At 53.0% G+C, this 13776-nt stretch overlaps 39 non-coding genes across 39 annotated transcripts; 10 read left to right on the forward strand and 29 right to left on the reverse strand.

Moving 5' to 3' along the window:
- Positions 1-27: 27 nt before the first annotated feature.
- Trnav-aac lies at positions 28-100 on the reverse strand. The gene has a single exon. It is a non-coding gene; the product is annotated as a tRNA-Val (tRNA).
- A 158-nt stretch (positions 101-258) lies between these two features.
- Trnav-cac lies at positions 259-331 on the reverse strand. Its single transcript has one exon. It is a non-coding gene; the product is annotated as a tRNA-Val (tRNA).
- Positions 332-730: 399 nt separating this feature from the next.
- Positions 731-802, forward strand: Trnap-agg. The gene has a single exon. It is a non-coding gene; the product is annotated as a tRNA-Pro (tRNA).
- Positions 803-996: 194 nt separating this feature from the next.
- Positions 997-1069, reverse strand: Trnav-aac. The gene has a single exon. It is a non-coding gene; the product is annotated as a tRNA-Val (tRNA).
- Positions 1070-1227: 158 nt separating this feature from the next.
- Positions 1228-1300, reverse strand: Trnav-cac. Its single transcript has one exon. It is a non-coding gene; the product is annotated as a tRNA-Val (tRNA).
- A 402-nt stretch (positions 1301-1702) lies between these two features.
- Trnap-agg lies at positions 1703-1774 on the forward strand. The gene has a single exon. It is a non-coding gene; the product is annotated as a tRNA-Pro (tRNA).
- A 194-nt stretch (positions 1775-1968) lies between these two features.
- Trnav-aac lies at positions 1969-2041 on the reverse strand. Its single transcript has one exon. It is a non-coding gene; the product is annotated as a tRNA-Val (tRNA).
- Positions 2042-2198: 157 nt separating this feature from the next.
- Trnav-cac lies at positions 2199-2271 on the reverse strand. The gene has a single exon. It is a non-coding gene; the product is annotated as a tRNA-Val (tRNA).
- A 668-nt stretch (positions 2272-2939) lies between these two features.
- Trnav-aac lies at positions 2940-3012 on the reverse strand. The gene has a single exon. It is a non-coding gene; the product is annotated as a tRNA-Val (tRNA).
- Positions 3013-3170: 158 nt separating this feature from the next.
- Positions 3171-3243, reverse strand: Trnav-uac. Its single transcript has one exon. It is a non-coding gene; the product is annotated as a tRNA-Val (tRNA).
- Positions 3244-3645: 402 nt separating this feature from the next.
- Positions 3646-3717, forward strand: Trnap-agg. Its single transcript has one exon. It is a non-coding gene; the product is annotated as a tRNA-Pro (tRNA).
- Positions 3718-3911: 194 nt separating this feature from the next.
- Trnav-aac lies at positions 3912-3984 on the reverse strand. The gene has a single exon. It is a non-coding gene; the product is annotated as a tRNA-Val (tRNA).
- Positions 3985-4142: 158 nt separating this feature from the next.
- Positions 4143-4215, reverse strand: Trnav-cac. The gene has a single exon. It is a non-coding gene; the product is annotated as a tRNA-Val (tRNA).
- Positions 4216-4614: 399 nt separating this feature from the next.
- Trnap-agg lies at positions 4615-4686 on the forward strand. The gene has a single exon. It is a non-coding gene; the product is annotated as a tRNA-Pro (tRNA).
- A 194-nt stretch (positions 4687-4880) lies between these two features.
- On the reverse strand, positions 4881-4953 carry Trnav-aac. The gene has a single exon. It is a non-coding gene; the product is annotated as a tRNA-Val (tRNA).
- A 158-nt stretch (positions 4954-5111) lies between these two features.
- On the reverse strand, positions 5112-5184 carry Trnav-cac. Its single transcript has one exon. It is a non-coding gene; the product is annotated as a tRNA-Val (tRNA).
- A 399-nt stretch (positions 5185-5583) lies between these two features.
- Positions 5584-5655, forward strand: Trnap-agg. Its single transcript has one exon. It is a non-coding gene; the product is annotated as a tRNA-Pro (tRNA).
- Positions 5656-5849: 194 nt separating this feature from the next.
- Trnav-aac lies at positions 5850-5922 on the reverse strand. Its single transcript has one exon. It is a non-coding gene; the product is annotated as a tRNA-Val (tRNA).
- Positions 5923-6080: 158 nt separating this feature from the next.
- Trnav-cac lies at positions 6081-6153 on the reverse strand. Its single transcript has one exon. It is a non-coding gene; the product is annotated as a tRNA-Val (tRNA).
- A 668-nt stretch (positions 6154-6821) lies between these two features.
- On the reverse strand, positions 6822-6894 carry Trnav-aac. The gene has a single exon. It is a non-coding gene; the product is annotated as a tRNA-Val (tRNA).
- Positions 6895-7052: 158 nt separating this feature from the next.
- Positions 7053-7125, reverse strand: Trnav-cac. Its single transcript has one exon. It is a non-coding gene; the product is annotated as a tRNA-Val (tRNA).
- Positions 7126-7793: 668 nt separating this feature from the next.
- On the reverse strand, positions 7794-7866 carry Trnav-aac. The gene has a single exon. It is a non-coding gene; the product is annotated as a tRNA-Val (tRNA).
- A 158-nt stretch (positions 7867-8024) lies between these two features.
- Positions 8025-8097, reverse strand: Trnav-cac. Its single transcript has one exon. It is a non-coding gene; the product is annotated as a tRNA-Val (tRNA).
- Positions 8098-8499: 402 nt separating this feature from the next.
- Positions 8500-8571, forward strand: Trnap-agg. The gene has a single exon. It is a non-coding gene; the product is annotated as a tRNA-Pro (tRNA).
- Positions 8572-8765: 194 nt separating this feature from the next.
- Positions 8766-8838, reverse strand: Trnav-aac. Its single transcript has one exon. It is a non-coding gene; the product is annotated as a tRNA-Val (tRNA).
- Positions 8839-8996: 158 nt separating this feature from the next.
- On the reverse strand, positions 8997-9069 carry Trnav-cac. The gene has a single exon. It is a non-coding gene; the product is annotated as a tRNA-Val (tRNA).
- Positions 9070-9471: 402 nt separating this feature from the next.
- Positions 9472-9543, forward strand: Trnap-agg. Its single transcript has one exon. It is a non-coding gene; the product is annotated as a tRNA-Pro (tRNA).
- A 194-nt stretch (positions 9544-9737) lies between these two features.
- Positions 9738-9810, reverse strand: Trnav-aac. The gene has a single exon. It is a non-coding gene; the product is annotated as a tRNA-Val (tRNA).
- Positions 9811-9968: 158 nt separating this feature from the next.
- On the reverse strand, positions 9969-10041 carry Trnav-cac. Its single transcript has one exon. It is a non-coding gene; the product is annotated as a tRNA-Val (tRNA).
- Positions 10042-10443: 402 nt separating this feature from the next.
- Trnap-agg lies at positions 10444-10515 on the forward strand. The gene has a single exon. It is a non-coding gene; the product is annotated as a tRNA-Pro (tRNA).
- Positions 10516-10709: 194 nt separating this feature from the next.
- On the reverse strand, positions 10710-10782 carry Trnav-aac. The gene has a single exon. It is a non-coding gene; the product is annotated as a tRNA-Val (tRNA).
- A 158-nt stretch (positions 10783-10940) lies between these two features.
- On the reverse strand, positions 10941-11013 carry Trnav-cac. Its single transcript has one exon. It is a non-coding gene; the product is annotated as a tRNA-Val (tRNA).
- Positions 11014-11681: 668 nt separating this feature from the next.
- Positions 11682-11754, reverse strand: Trnav-aac. The gene has a single exon. It is a non-coding gene; the product is annotated as a tRNA-Val (tRNA).
- Positions 11755-11912: 158 nt separating this feature from the next.
- On the reverse strand, positions 11913-11985 carry Trnav-cac. Its single transcript has one exon. It is a non-coding gene; the product is annotated as a tRNA-Val (tRNA).
- A 402-nt stretch (positions 11986-12387) lies between these two features.
- On the forward strand, positions 12388-12459 carry Trnap-agg. The gene has a single exon. It is a non-coding gene; the product is annotated as a tRNA-Pro (tRNA).
- Positions 12460-12653: 194 nt separating this feature from the next.
- Trnav-aac lies at positions 12654-12726 on the reverse strand. Its single transcript has one exon. It is a non-coding gene; the product is annotated as a tRNA-Val (tRNA).
- Positions 12727-12884: 158 nt separating this feature from the next.
- Trnav-cac lies at positions 12885-12957 on the reverse strand. Its single transcript has one exon. It is a non-coding gene; the product is annotated as a tRNA-Val (tRNA).
- A 402-nt stretch (positions 12958-13359) lies between these two features.
- Positions 13360-13431, forward strand: Trnap-agg. Its single transcript has one exon. It is a non-coding gene; the product is annotated as a tRNA-Pro (tRNA).
- Positions 13432-13625: 194 nt separating this feature from the next.
- Trnav-aac lies at positions 13626-13698 on the reverse strand. Its single transcript has one exon. It is a non-coding gene; the product is annotated as a tRNA-Val (tRNA).
- Positions 13699-13776: the final 78 nt, after the last annotated feature.

Below are 13776 nucleotides of genomic sequence, written 5' to 3' on the forward strand. Positions count from 1 at the left end.
TACGTCTTGCTTAAAGTGATGAAAAAGTGTTTCCGCCCGGGATCGAACCGGGGACCTTCTGCGTGTTAGGCTGACGTGATAACCGCTACACCACGGAAACTGCTTGTGTGCACCTTACTTCACAGACAACTTGTAGTGATGTTGCCATCGTAACTAAAAAATTCAATAAATGTGGTACTTGCAAAACGAAGGGACATGCAGCAGATCCACACACGACGTGGCTCATTGGAGGACAATACGACATAGGCAGGAAAATTCTATTCCCGCCCGGGATCGAACCGGGGACCTTCTGCGTGTGAAGCAGACGTGATAACCGCTACACTACGGAAACGACGGACCCGGGGAGTCCATTCTTGTTCACTCGAACTTGCCTCAGACTTTCTCTCGTTCGCGAATGCACACACGACAGTTCTTTTGTCAGCCTGGAACCCATCACAGCCGAGGGCTCAAGAAGTCTTCGGGGTGCTCGAGAGGGTGTCTGCCGTATCACCCCTAACGAGATAGCGGCGTTTCGCGCAGTCCTTATTGCAAGTCATATCAGCAAAAGCATTCACTTTCTCAACAGCAGGCAGTGCGAGCCCAGCGGCAGCTCTACATGAAGGTACCAGTAGCCCAGGAAGGCCGCCGACCGCGGGAATTCGCGCCGGCCCCATCCCGCCAGCGTACACGAGACTTCCAGGGCACCCAGGACATCGATGGACTGGAATAATTGGCATTCGCCGTGTCACAGGGCTCGTTGGTGTAGGGGTATGATTCCTGCTTAGGGTGCAGGAGGTCCCGGGTTCAAATCCCGGACGAGCCCTAGCGTTTTGTGCAAACTGATCGCACGTCAGTGGCTGAGTCAGCGCAAAAAGCTCGCCGTCAATATCAAATGAATTTCTTATTCGATGTGAGCAATTGACACTCGGGTCCGACGCGTGAAGGCGATTACGAAGGTTTCGGGTACAGATGGTAGCAGATGCATGTTAGTACGTCTTGCTTAAAGTGATGAAAAAGTGTTTCCGCCCGGGATCGAACCGGGGACCTTCTGCGTGTTAGGCTGACGTGATAACAGCTACACCACGGAAACTGCTTGTGTGCACCTTACTTCACAGACAACTTGTAGTGATGTTGCCATCGTAACTAAAAAATTCAATAAATGTGGTACTTGCAAAACGAAGGGGCATGCAGCAGATCCACACACGACGTGGCTCATTGGAGGACAATACGACATAGGCAGGAAAATTCTGTTCCCGCCCGGGATCGAACCGGGGACCTTCTGCGTGTGAAGGAGACGTGATAACCGCTACACTACGGAAAAGACGGACCCGTGGAGTCCATTCTTGTTCACTCGAACTTGCCTCAGACTTTCTCTCGTTCGCGAATGCACACACGACAGTTCTTTTGTCAGCCTGGAACCCATCACAGCCGAGGGCTCAAGAAGTCTTCGGGGTGCTCGAGAGGGTGTCTGCCGTAGCACCCCTAACGAGATAGCGGCGTTTCGCGCAGTCCTTATTGCAAGTCATATCAGCAAAAGCAATCACTTTCTCAACAGCAGGCAGTGCGAGCCCAGCGGCAGCTCTACATGAAGGTACCAGTAGCCCAGGAAGGCCGCCGACCGCGGGAATTCGCGCCGGCCACATCCCGCCAGCGTACACGAGACTTCCAGGGCACCCTGGACGACATCGAGGGACTGGAATAATTGACATTCGCCGTGTCACAGGGCTCGTTGGTCTAGGGGTATGATTCCTGCTTAGGGTGCATGAGGTCACGGGTTCAAATCCCGGACGAGCCCTAGCGTTTTGTGCAAACTGATCGCACGTCAGTGGCTGAGTCAGCGCAAAAAGCTCGCCGTCAATATCAAATGAATTTCTTATTCGATGTGAGCAATTGACGCTCGGGTCCGACGCGTGAAGGCGATTACGAAGGTTTCGGGTACAGATGGTAGCAGATGCATGTTAGTACGTCTTGCTTAAAGTGATGAAAAAGTGTTTCCGCCTGGGATCGAACCGGGGACCTTCTGCGTGTTAGGCTGACGTGATAACCGCTACACCACGGAAACTGGTTGTGTGCACCTTACTTCACAGACAACTTATATGATGTTGCCATCGTAACTAAAAAATTCAATAAATGTGGTACTTGCAAAACGAAGGGACATGCAGCAGATCCACACACGACGTGGCTGATTGGAGGACAATACGACATAGGCAGGAATATTCTGTTCCCGCCCGGGATCGAACCGGGGAGCTTCTGCGTGTGAAGCAGACGTGATAACCGCTACACTACGGAAACGACGGACCCGGGGAGTCCATTCTTGTTCACTCGAACTTGCCTCAGACTTTCTCTCGTTCGCGAATGCACACACGACAGTTCTTTTGTCAGCCTGGAACCCATCACAGCCGAGGGCTCAAGAAGTCTTCGGGGTGCTCGAGAGGGTGTCTGCCGTAGCACCCCTAACGAGATAGCGGCGTTTCGCGCAGTCCTTATTGCAAGTCATATCAGCAAAAGCATTCACTTTCTCAACAGCAGGCAGTGCGAGCCCAGCGGCAGCTCTACATGAAGGTACCAGTAGCCCAGGAAGGCCGCCGACCGCGGGAATTCGCGCCGGCCCCATCCCGCCAGCGTACACGAGACTTCCAGGGCACCCTGGACGACATCGAGGGACTGGAATAATTGACATTCGCCGTGTCACAGGGCTCGTTGGTGTAGGGGTATGATTCCTGCTTAGGGTGCAGGAGGTCACGGGTTCAAATCCCGGACGAGCCCTAGCGTTTTGTGCAAACTGATCGCACGTCAGTGGCTGAGTCAGCGCAAAAAGCTCGCCGTCAATATCAAATGAATTTCTTATTCGATGTGAGCAATTGACACTCGGGTCCGACGCGTGAAGGCGATTACGAAGGTTTCGGGTACAGATGGTAGCAGATGCATGTTAGTACGTCTTGCTTAAAGTGATGAAAAAGTGTTTCCGCCCGGGATCGAACCGGGGACCTTCTGCGTGTTAGGCAGACGTGATAACAGCTACACCACGGAAACTGGTTGTGTGCACCTTACTTCATAGACAACTTGTAGTGATGTTGCCATCGTACCTAAAAAATTCAATAAATGTGGTACTTGCAAAACGAAGGGACATGCAGCAGATCCACACACGACGTGGCTCATTGGAGGACAATACGACATAGGCAGGAAAATTCTGTTCCCGCCCGGGATCGAACCGGGGACCTTCTGCGTGTAAAGCAGACGTGATAACCGCTACACTACGGAAACGACGGACCCGGGGAGTCCATCCTTGTTCACTCGAACTTGCCTCAGACTTTCTCTCGTTCGCGAATGCACACACGACAGTTCTTTTGTCAGCCTGGAACCCATCACAGCCGAGGGCTCAAGAAGTCTTCGGGGTGCTCGAGAGGGTGTCTGCCGTAGCACCCCTAACGAGATAGCGGCGTTTCGCGCAGTCCTTATTGCAAGTCATATCAGCAAAAGCAATCACTTTCTCAACAGCAGGCAGTGCGAGCCCAGCGGCAGCTCTACATGAAGGTACCAGTAGCCCAGGAAGGCCGCCGACCGCGGGAATTCGCGCCGGCCCCATCCCGCCAGCGTACACGAGACTTCCAGGGCACCCTGGACGACATCGAGGGACTGGAATAATTGACATTCGCCGTGTCACAGGGCTCGTTGGTCTAGGGGTATGATTCCTGCTTAGGGTGCAGGAGGTCACGGGTTCAAATCCCGGACGAGCCCTAGCGTTTTGTGCTAACTGATCGCACGTCAGTGGCTGAGTCAGCGCAAAAAGCTCGCCGTCAATATCAAATGAATTTCTTATTCGATGTGAGCAATTGACACTCGGGTCCGACGCGTGAAGGCGATTACGAAGGTTTCGGGTACAGATGGTAGCAGATGCATGTTAGTACGTCTTGCTTAAAGTGATGAAAAAGTGTTTCCGCCCGGGATCGAACCGGGGACCTTCTGCGTGTTAGGCAGACGTGATAACCGCTACACCACGGAAACTGGTTGTGTGCACCTTACTTCACTGACAACTTGTAGTGATGTTGCCATCGTAACTAAAAAATTCAATAAATGTGGTACTTGCAAAACGAAGGGACATGCAGCAGATCCACACACGACGTGGCTCATTGGAGGACAATACGACATAGGCAGGAAAATTCTGTTCCCGCCCGGGATCGAACCGGGGACCTTCTGCGTGTGAAGCACACGTGATAACCGCTACACTACGGAAACGACGGACCCGGGGAGTCCATCCTTGTTCACTCGAACTTGCCTCAGACTTTCTCTCGTTCGCGAATGCACACAAGACAGTTCTTTTGTCAGCCTGGAACCCATCACAGCCGAGGGCTCAAGAAGTCTTCGGGGTGCTCGAGAGGGTGTCTGCCGTAGCACCCCTAACGAGATACCGGCGTTTCGCGCAGTCGTTATTGCAAGTCATATCAGCAAAAGCAATCACTTTCTCAACAGCAGGCAGTGCGAGCCCAGCGGCAGCTCTACATGAAGGTACCAGTAGCCCAGGAAGGCCGCCGACCGCGGGAATTCGCGCCGGCCCCATCCCGCCAGCGTACACGAGACTTCCAGGGCACCCAGGACATCGATGGACCGGAATAATTGGCATTCGCCGTGTCACAGGGCTCGTTGGTGTAGGGGTATGATTCCTGCTTAGGGTGCAGGAGGTCCCGGGTTCAAATCCCGGACGAGCCCTAGCGTTTTGTGCAAACTGATCGCACGTCAGTGGCTGAGTCAGCGCAAAAAGCTCGCCGTCAATATCAAATGAATTTCTTATTCGATGTGAGCAATTGACACTCGGGTCCGACGCGTGAAGGCGATTACGAAGGTTTCGGGTACAGATGGTAGCAGATGCATGTTAGTACGTCTTGCTTAAAGTGATGAAAAAGTGTTTCCGCCCGGGATCGAACCGGGGACCTTCTGCGTGTTAGGCTGACGTGATAACCGCTACACCACGGAAACTGCTTGTGTGCACCTTACTTCACAGACAACTTGTAGTGATGTTGCCATCGTAACTAAAAAATTCAATAAATGTGGTACTTGCAAAACGAAGGGACATGCAGCAGATCCACACACGACGTGGCTCATTGGAGGACAATACCACATAGGCAGGAAAATTCTATTCCCGCCCGGGATCGAACCGGGGACCTTCTGCGTGTGAAGCAGACGTGATAACCGCTACACTACGGAAACGACGGACCCGGGGAGTCCATTCTTGTTCACTCGAACTCGCCTCAGACTTTCTCTCGTTCGCGAATGCACACACGACAGTTCTTTTGTCAGCCTGGAACCCATCACAGCCGAGGGCTCAAGAAGTCTTCGGGGTGCTCGAGAGGGTGTCTGCCGTATCACCCCTAACGAGATAGCGGCGTTTCGCGCAGTCCTTATTGCAAGTCATATCAGCAAAAGCATTCACTTTCTCAACAGCAGGCAGTGCGAGCCCAGCGGCAGCTCTACATGAAGGTACCAGTAGCCCAGGAAGGCCGCCGACCGCGGGAATTCGCGCCGGCCCCATCCAGCCAGCGTACACGAGACTTCCAGGGCACCCAGGACATCGATGGACTGGAATAATTGGCATTCGCCGTGTCACAGGGCTCGTTGGTGTAGGGGTATGATTCCTGCTTAGGGTGCAGGAGGTCCCGGGTTCAAATCCCGGACGAGCCCTAGCGTTTTGTGCAAACTGATCGCACGTCAGTGGCTGAGTCAGCGCAAAAAGCTCGCCGTCAATATCAAATGAATTTCTTATTCGATGTGAGCAATTGACACTCGGGTCCGACGCGTGAAGGCGATTACGAAGGTTTCGGGTACAGATGGCAGCAGATGCATGTTAGTACGTCTTGCTTAAAGTGATGAAAAAGTTTTTCCGCCCGGGATCGAACCGGGGACCTTCTGCGTGTTAGGCTGACGTGATAACCGCTACACCACGGAAACTGCTTGTGTGCACCTTACTTCACAGACAACTTGTAGTGATGTTGCCATCGTAACTAAAAAATTCAATAAATGTGGTACTTGAAAAACGAAGGGACATGCAGCAGATCCACACACGACGTGGCTCATTGGAGGACAATACGACATAGGCAGGAAAATTCTGTTCCCGCCCGGGATCGAACCGGGGACCTTCTGCGTGTGAAGCAGACGTGATAACCGCTACACTACGGAAACGACGGACCCGGGGAGTCCATCCTTGTTCACTCGAACTTGCCTCAGACTTTCTCTCGTTCGCGAATGCACACACGACAGTTCTTTTGTCAGCCTGGAACCCATCACAGCCGAAGGCTCAAGAAGTCTTCGGGGTGCTCGAGAGGGTGTCTGCCGTAGCACCCCTAACGAGATAGCGGCGTTTCGCGCAGTCCTTATTGCAAGTCATATAAGCAAAAGCATTCACTTTCTCAACAGCAGGCAGTGCGAGCCCAGCGGCAGCTCTACATGAAGGTACCAGTAGCCCAGGAAGGCCGCCGACCGCGGGAATTCGCGCCGGCCCCATCCCGCCAGCGTACACGAGACTTCCAGGGCACCCTGGACGACATCGAGGGACAGGAATAATTGACATTCGCCGTGTCACAGGGCTCGTTGGTGTAGGGGTATGATTCCTGCTTAGGGTGCAGGAGGTCACGGGTTCAAATCCCGGACGAGCCCTAGCGTTTTGTGCAAACTGATCGCACGTCAGTGGCTGAGTCAGCGCAAAAAGCTCGCCGTCAATGTCAAATGAATTTCTTATTCGATGTGAGCAATTGACACTCGGGTCCGACGCGTGAAGGCGATTACGAAGGTTTCGGGTACAGATGGTAGCAGATGCATGTTAGTACGTCTTGCTTAAAGTGATGAAAAAGTGTTTCCGCCCGGGATCGAACCGGGGACCTTCTGCGTGTTAGGCTGACGTGATAACCGCTACACCACGGAAACTGCTTGTGTGCACCTTACTTCACAGACAACTTGTAGTGATGTTGCCATCGTAACTAAAAAATTCAATAAATGTGGTACTTGCAAAACGAAGGGACATGCAGCAGATCCACACACGACGTGGCTCATTGGAGGACAATACGACATAGGCAGGAATATTCTGTTCCCGCCCGGGATCAACCCGGGGACCTTCTGCGTGTGAAGCAGACGTGATAACCGCTACACTACGGAAACGACGGACCCGGGGAGTCCATTCTTGTTCACTCGAACTTGCCTCAGACTTTCTCTCGTTCGCGAATGCACACACGACAGTTCTTTTGTCAGCCTGGAACCCATCACAGCCGAGGGCTCAAGAAGTCTTCGGGGTGCTCGAGAGGGTGTCTGCCGTAGCACCCCTAACGAGATAGCGGCGTTTCGCGCAGTCCTCATCGCAAGTCATATCAGCAAAAGCATTCACTTTCTCAACAGCAGGCAGTGCGAGCCCAGCGGCAGCTCTACATGAAGGTACCAGTAGCCCAGGAAGGCCGCCGACCGCGGGAATTCGCGCCGGCCCCATCCCGCCAGCGTACACGAGACTTCCAGGGCACCCTGGACGACATCGAGGGACTGGAATAATTGACATTCGCCGTGTCACAGGGCTCGTTGGTGTAGGGGTATGATTCCTGCTTAGGGTGCAGGAGGTCACGGGTTCAAATCCCGGACGAGCCCTAGCGTTTTGTGCAAACTGATCGCACGTCAGTGGCTGAGTCAGCGCAAAAAGCTCGCCGTCAATATCAAATGAATTTCTTATTCGATGTGAGCAATTGACACTCGGGTCCGACGCGTGAAGGCGATTACGAAGGTTTCGGGTACAGATGGTAGCAGATGCATGTTAGTACGTCTTGCTTAAAGTGATGAAAAAGTGTTTCCGCCCGGGATCGAACCGGGGACCTTCTGCGTGTTAGGCAGACGTGATAACCGCTACACCACGGAAACTGGTTGTGTGCACCTTACTTCACAGACAACTTGTAGTGATGTTGCCATCGTAACTAAAAAATTCAATAAATGTGGTACTTGCAAAACGAAGGGACATGCAGCAGATCCACACACGACGTGGCTCATTGGAGGACAATACGACATAGGCAGGAAAATTCTGTTCCCGCCCGGGATCGAACCGGGGACCTTCTGCGTGTGAAGCACACGTGATAACCGCTACCCTACGGAAACGACGGACCCGGGGAGTCCATCCTTGTTCACTCGAACTTGCCTCAGACTTTCTCTCGTTCGCGAATGCACACACGACAGTTCTTTTGTCAGCCTGGAACCCATCACAGCCGAGGGCTCAAGAAGTCTTCGGGGTGCTCGAGAGGGTGTCTGCCGTAGCACCCCTAACGAGATAGCGGCGTTTCGCGCAGTCCTTATTGCAAGTCATATCAGCAAAAGCAATCACTTTCTCAACAGCAGGCAGTGCGAGCCCAGCGGCAGCTCTACATGAAGGTACCAGTAGCCCAGGAAGGCCGCCGACCGCGGGAATTCGCGCCGGCCACATCCCGCCAGCGTACACGAGACTTCCAGGGCACCCTGGACGACATCGAGGGACTGGAATAATTGACATTCGCCGTGTCACAGGGCTCGTTGGTCTAGGGGTATGATTCCTGCTTAGGGTGCATGAGGTCACGGGTTCAAATCCCGGACGAGCCCTAGCGTTTTGTGCAAACTGATCGCACGTCAGTGGCTGAGTCAGCGCAAAAAGCTCGCCGTCAATATCAAATGAATTTCTTATTCGATGTGAGCAATTGACACTCGGGTCCGACGCGTGAAGGCGATTACGAAGGTTTCGGGTACAGATGGTAGCAGATGCATGTTAGTACGTCTTGCTTAAAGTGATGAAAAAGTGTTTCCGCCCGGGATCGAACCGGGGACCTTCTGCGTGTTAGGCTGACGTGATAACCGCTACACCACGGAAACTGGTTGTGTGCACCTTACTTCACAGACAACTTGTAGTGATGTTGCCATCGTAACTAAAAAATTCAATAAATGTGGTACTTGCAAAACGAAGGGACATGCAGCAGATCCACACACGACGTGGCTCATTGGAGGACAATACGACATAGGCAGGAAAATTCTGTTCCCGCCCGGGATCGAACCGGGGACCTTCTGCGTGTGAAGCACACGTGATAACCGCTACACTACGGAAACGACGGACCCGGGGAGTCCATCCTTGTTCACTCGAACTTGCCTCAGACTTTCTCTCGTTCGCGAATGCACACACGACAGTTCTTTTGTCAGCCTGGAACCCATCACAGCCGAGGGCTCAAGAAGTCTTCGGGGTGCTCGAGAGGGTGTCTGCCGTAGCACCCCTAACGAGATAGCGGCGTTTCGCGCAGTCCTTATTGCAAGTCATATCAGCAAAAGCAATCACTTTCTCAACAGCAGGCAGTGCGAGGCCAGCGGCAGCTCTACATGAAGGTACCAGTAGCCCAGGAAGGCCGCCGACCGCGGGAATTCGCGCCGGCCCCATCCCGCCAGCGTACACGAGACTTCCAGGGCACCCTGGACGACATCGAGGGACTGGAATAATTGACATTCGCCGTGTCACAGGGCTCGTTGGTCTAGGGGTATGATTCCTGCTTAGGGTGCAGGAAGTCACGGGTTCAAATCCCGGACGAGCCCTAGCGTTATGTGCAAACTGATCGCACGTCAGTGGCTGAGTCAGCGCAAAAAGCTCGCCGTCAATATCAAATGAATTTCTTATTCGATGTGAGCAATTGACACTCTGGTCCGACGCGTGAAGGCGATTACGAAGGTTTCGGGTACAGATGGTAGCAGATGCATGTTAGTAAGTCTTGCTTAAAGTGATGAAAAAGTGTTTCCGCCCGGGATCGAACCGGGGACATTCTGCGTGTTAGGAAGACGTGATAACCGCTACACCACGGAAACTGCTTGTGTGCACATTACTTCACTGACAACTTGTAGTGATGTTCCCATCGTAACTAAAAAATTCAATAAATGTGGTACTTGCAAAACGAAGGGACATGCAGCAGATCCACACACGACGTGGCTCATTGGAGGACAATACGACATAGGCAAGAAAATACTGTTCCCGCCCGGGATCGAACCGGGGACCTTCTGCGTGTGAAGCAAACGTGATAACCGCTACACTACGGAAACGACGGACCCGAGGAGTCCATCCTTGTTCACTCGAACTTGCCTCAGCCTTTCTCTAGTCCGCGAATGCACACACGACAGTTCTTTTGTCAGCCTGGAACCCATCACAGCCGAGGGCTCAAGAAGTCTTCGGGGTGCTCGAGAGGGTGTCTGCCGTAGCACCCCTAACGAGATAGCGGCGTTTCGCGCAGTCCTTATTGCAAGTCATATCAGCAAAAGCAATCACTTTCTCAACAGCAGGCAGTGCGAGCCCAGCGGCAGCTCTACATGAAGGTACCAGTAGCCCAGGAAGGCCGCCGACCGCGGGAATTCGCGCCGGCCCCATCCCGCCAGCGTACACGAGACTTCCAGGGCACCCTGGACGACATCGAGGGACTGGAATAATTGACATTCGCCGTGTCACAGGGCTCGTTGGTCTAGGGGTATGATTCCTGCTTAGGGTGCAGGAAGTCACGGGTTCAAATCCCGGACGAGCCCTAGCGTTATGTGCAAACTGATCGCACGTCAGTGGCTGAGTCAGCGCAAAAAGCTCGCCGTCAATATCAAATGAATTTCTTATTCGATGTGAGCAATTGACACTCTGGTCCGACGCGTGAAGGCGATTACGAAGGTTTCGGGTACAGATGGTAGCAGATGCATGTTAGTAAGTCTTGCTTAAAGTGATGAAAAAGTGTTTCCGCCCGGGATCGACCCGGGGACATTCTGCGTGTTAGGAAGACGTGATAACCGCTACACCACGGAAACTGCTTGTGTGCACAATACTTCACTGACAACTTGTAGTGATGTTGCCATCGTAACTAAAAAATTCAATAAATGTGGTACTTGCAAAACGAAGGGACATGCAGCAGATCCACACACGACGTGGCTCATTGGAGGACAATACGACATAGGCAGGAATATTCTGTTCCCGCCCGGGATCAACCCGGGGACCTTCTGCGTGTGAAGCAGACGTGATAACCGCTACACTACGGAAACGACGGACCCGGGGAGTCCATTCTTGTTCACTCGAACTTGCCTCAGACTTTCTCTCGTTCGCGAATGCACACACGACAGTTCTTTTGTCAGCCTGGAACCCATCACAGCCGAGGGCTCAAGAAGTCTTCGGGGTGCTCGAGAGGGTGTCTGCCGTAGCACCCCTAACGAGATAGCGGCGTTTCGCGCAGTCCTCATCGCAAGTCATATCAGCAAAAGCATTCACTTTCTCAACAGCAGGCAGTGCGAGCCCAGCGGCAGCTCTACATGAAGGTACCAGTAGCCCAGGAAGGCCGCCGACCGCGGGAATTCGCGCCGGCCCCATCCCGCCAGCGTACACGAGACTTCCAGGGCACCCTGGACGACATCGAGGGACTGGAATAATTGACATTCGCCGTGTCACAGGGCTCGTTGGTGTAGGGGTATGATTCCTGCTTAGGGTGCAGGAGGTCACGGGTTCAAATCCCGGACGAGCCCTAGCGTTTTGTGCAAACTGATCGCACGTCAGTGGCTGAGTCAGCGCAAAAAGCTCGCCGTCAATATCAAATGAATTTCTTATTCGATGTGAGCAATTGACACTCGGGTCCGACGCGTGAAGGCGATTACGAAGGTTTCGGGTACAGATGGTAGCAGATGCATGTTAGTACGTCTTGCTTAAAGTGATGAAAAAGTGTTTCCGCCCGGGATCGAACCGGGGACCTTCTGCGTGTTAGGCAGACGTGATAACCGCTACACCACGGAAACTGGTTGTGTGCACCTTACTTCACAGACAACTTGTAGTGATGTTGCCATCGTAACTAAAAAATTCAATAAATGTGGTACTTGCAAAACGAAGGGACATGCAGCAGATCCACACACGACGTGGCTCATTGGAGGACAATACGACATAGGCAGGAAAATTCTGTTCCCGCCCGGGATCGAACCGGGGACCTTCTGCGTGTGAAGCACACGTGATAACCGCTACCCTACGGAAACGACGGACCCGGGGAGTCCATCCTTGTTCACTCGAACTTGCCTCAGACTTTCTCTCGTTCGCGAATGCACACACGACAGTTCTTTTGTCAGCCTGGAACCCATCACAGCCGAGGGCTCAAGAAGTCTTCGGGGTGCTCGAGAGGGTGTCTGCCGTAGCACCCCTAACGAGATAGCGGCGTTTCGCGCAGTCCTTATTGCAAGTCATATCAGCAAAAGCAATCACTTTCTCAACAGCAGGCAGTGCGAGCCCAGCGGCAGCTCTACATGAAGGTACCAGTAGCCCAGGAAGGCCGCCGACCGCGGGAATTCGCGCCGGCCACATCCCGCCAGCGTACACGAGACTTCCAGGGCACCCTGGACGACATCGAGGGACTGGAATAATTGACATTCGCCGTGTCACAGGGCTCGTTGGTCTAGGGGTATGATTCCTGCTTAGGGTGCATGAGGTCACGGGTTCAAATCCCGGACGAGCCCTAGCGTTTTGTGCAAACTGATCGCACGTCAGTGGCTGAGTCAGCGCAAAAAGCTCGCCGTCAATATCAAATGAATTTCTTATTCGATGTGAGCAATTGACACTCGGGTCCGACGCGTGAAGGCGATTACGAAGGTTTCGGGTACAGATGGTAGCAGATGCATGTTAGTACGTCTTGCTTAAAGTGATGAAAAAGTGTTTCCGCCCGGGATCGAACCGGGGACCTTCTGCGTGTTAGGCTGACGTGATAACCGCTACACCACGGAAACTGGTTGTGTGCACCTTACTTCACAGACAACTTGTAGTGATGTTGCCATCGTAACTAAAAAATTCAATAAATGTGGTACTTGCAAAACGAAGGGACATGCAGCAGATCCACACACGACGTGGCTCATTGGAGGACAATACGACATAGGCAGGAAAATTCTGTTCCCGCCCGGGATCGAACCGGGGACCTTCTGCGTGTGAAGCACACGTGATAACCGCTACACTACGGAAACGACGGACCCGGGGAGTCCATCCTTGTTCACTCGAACTTGCCTCAGACTTTCTCTCGTTCGCGAATGCACACACGACAGTTCTTTTGTCAGCCTGGAACCCATCACAGCCGAGGGCTCAAGAAGTCTTCGGGGTGCTCGAGAGGGTGTCTGCCGTAGCACCCCTAACGAGATAGCGGCGTTTCGCGCAGTCCTTATTGCAAGTCATATCAGCAAAAGCAATCACTTTCTCAACAGCAGGCAGTGCGAGGCCAGCGGCAGCTCTACATGAAGGTACCAGTAGCCCAGGAAGGCCGCCGACCGCGGGAATTCGCGCCGGCCCCATCCCGCCAGCGTACACGAGACTTCCAGGGCACCCTGGACGACATCGAGGGACTGGAATAATTGACATTCGCCGTGTCACAGGGCTCGTTGGTCTAGGGGTATGATTCCTGCTTAGGGTGCAGGAAGTCACGGGTTCAAATCCCGGACGAGCCCTAGCGTTATGTGCAAACTGATCGCACGTCAGTGGCTGAGTCAGCGCAAAAAGCTCGCCGTCAATATCAAATGAATTTCTTATTCGATGTGAGCAATTGACACTCTGGTCCGACGCGTGAAGGCGATTACGAAGGTTTCGGGTACAGATGGTAGCAGATGCATGTTAGTAAGTCTTGCTTAAAGTGATGAAAAAGTGTTTCCGCCCGGGATCGAACCGGGGACATTCTGCGTGTTAGGAAGACGTGATAACCGCTACACCACGGAAACTGCTTGTGTGCACATTACTTCACTGACAACTTGTAGTGATGTTCCCATCGTAACTAAAAAATTCAATAAATGTGGTAC

This window comes from Schistocerca piceifrons, chromosome 2 (assembly GCF_021461385.2).
Source record: "Schistocerca piceifrons isolate TAMUIC-IGC-003096 chromosome 2, iqSchPice1.1, whole genome shotgun sequence".
Lineage (NCBI taxonomy): Eukaryota > Metazoa > Arthropoda > Insecta > Orthoptera > Acrididae > Schistocerca > Schistocerca piceifrons.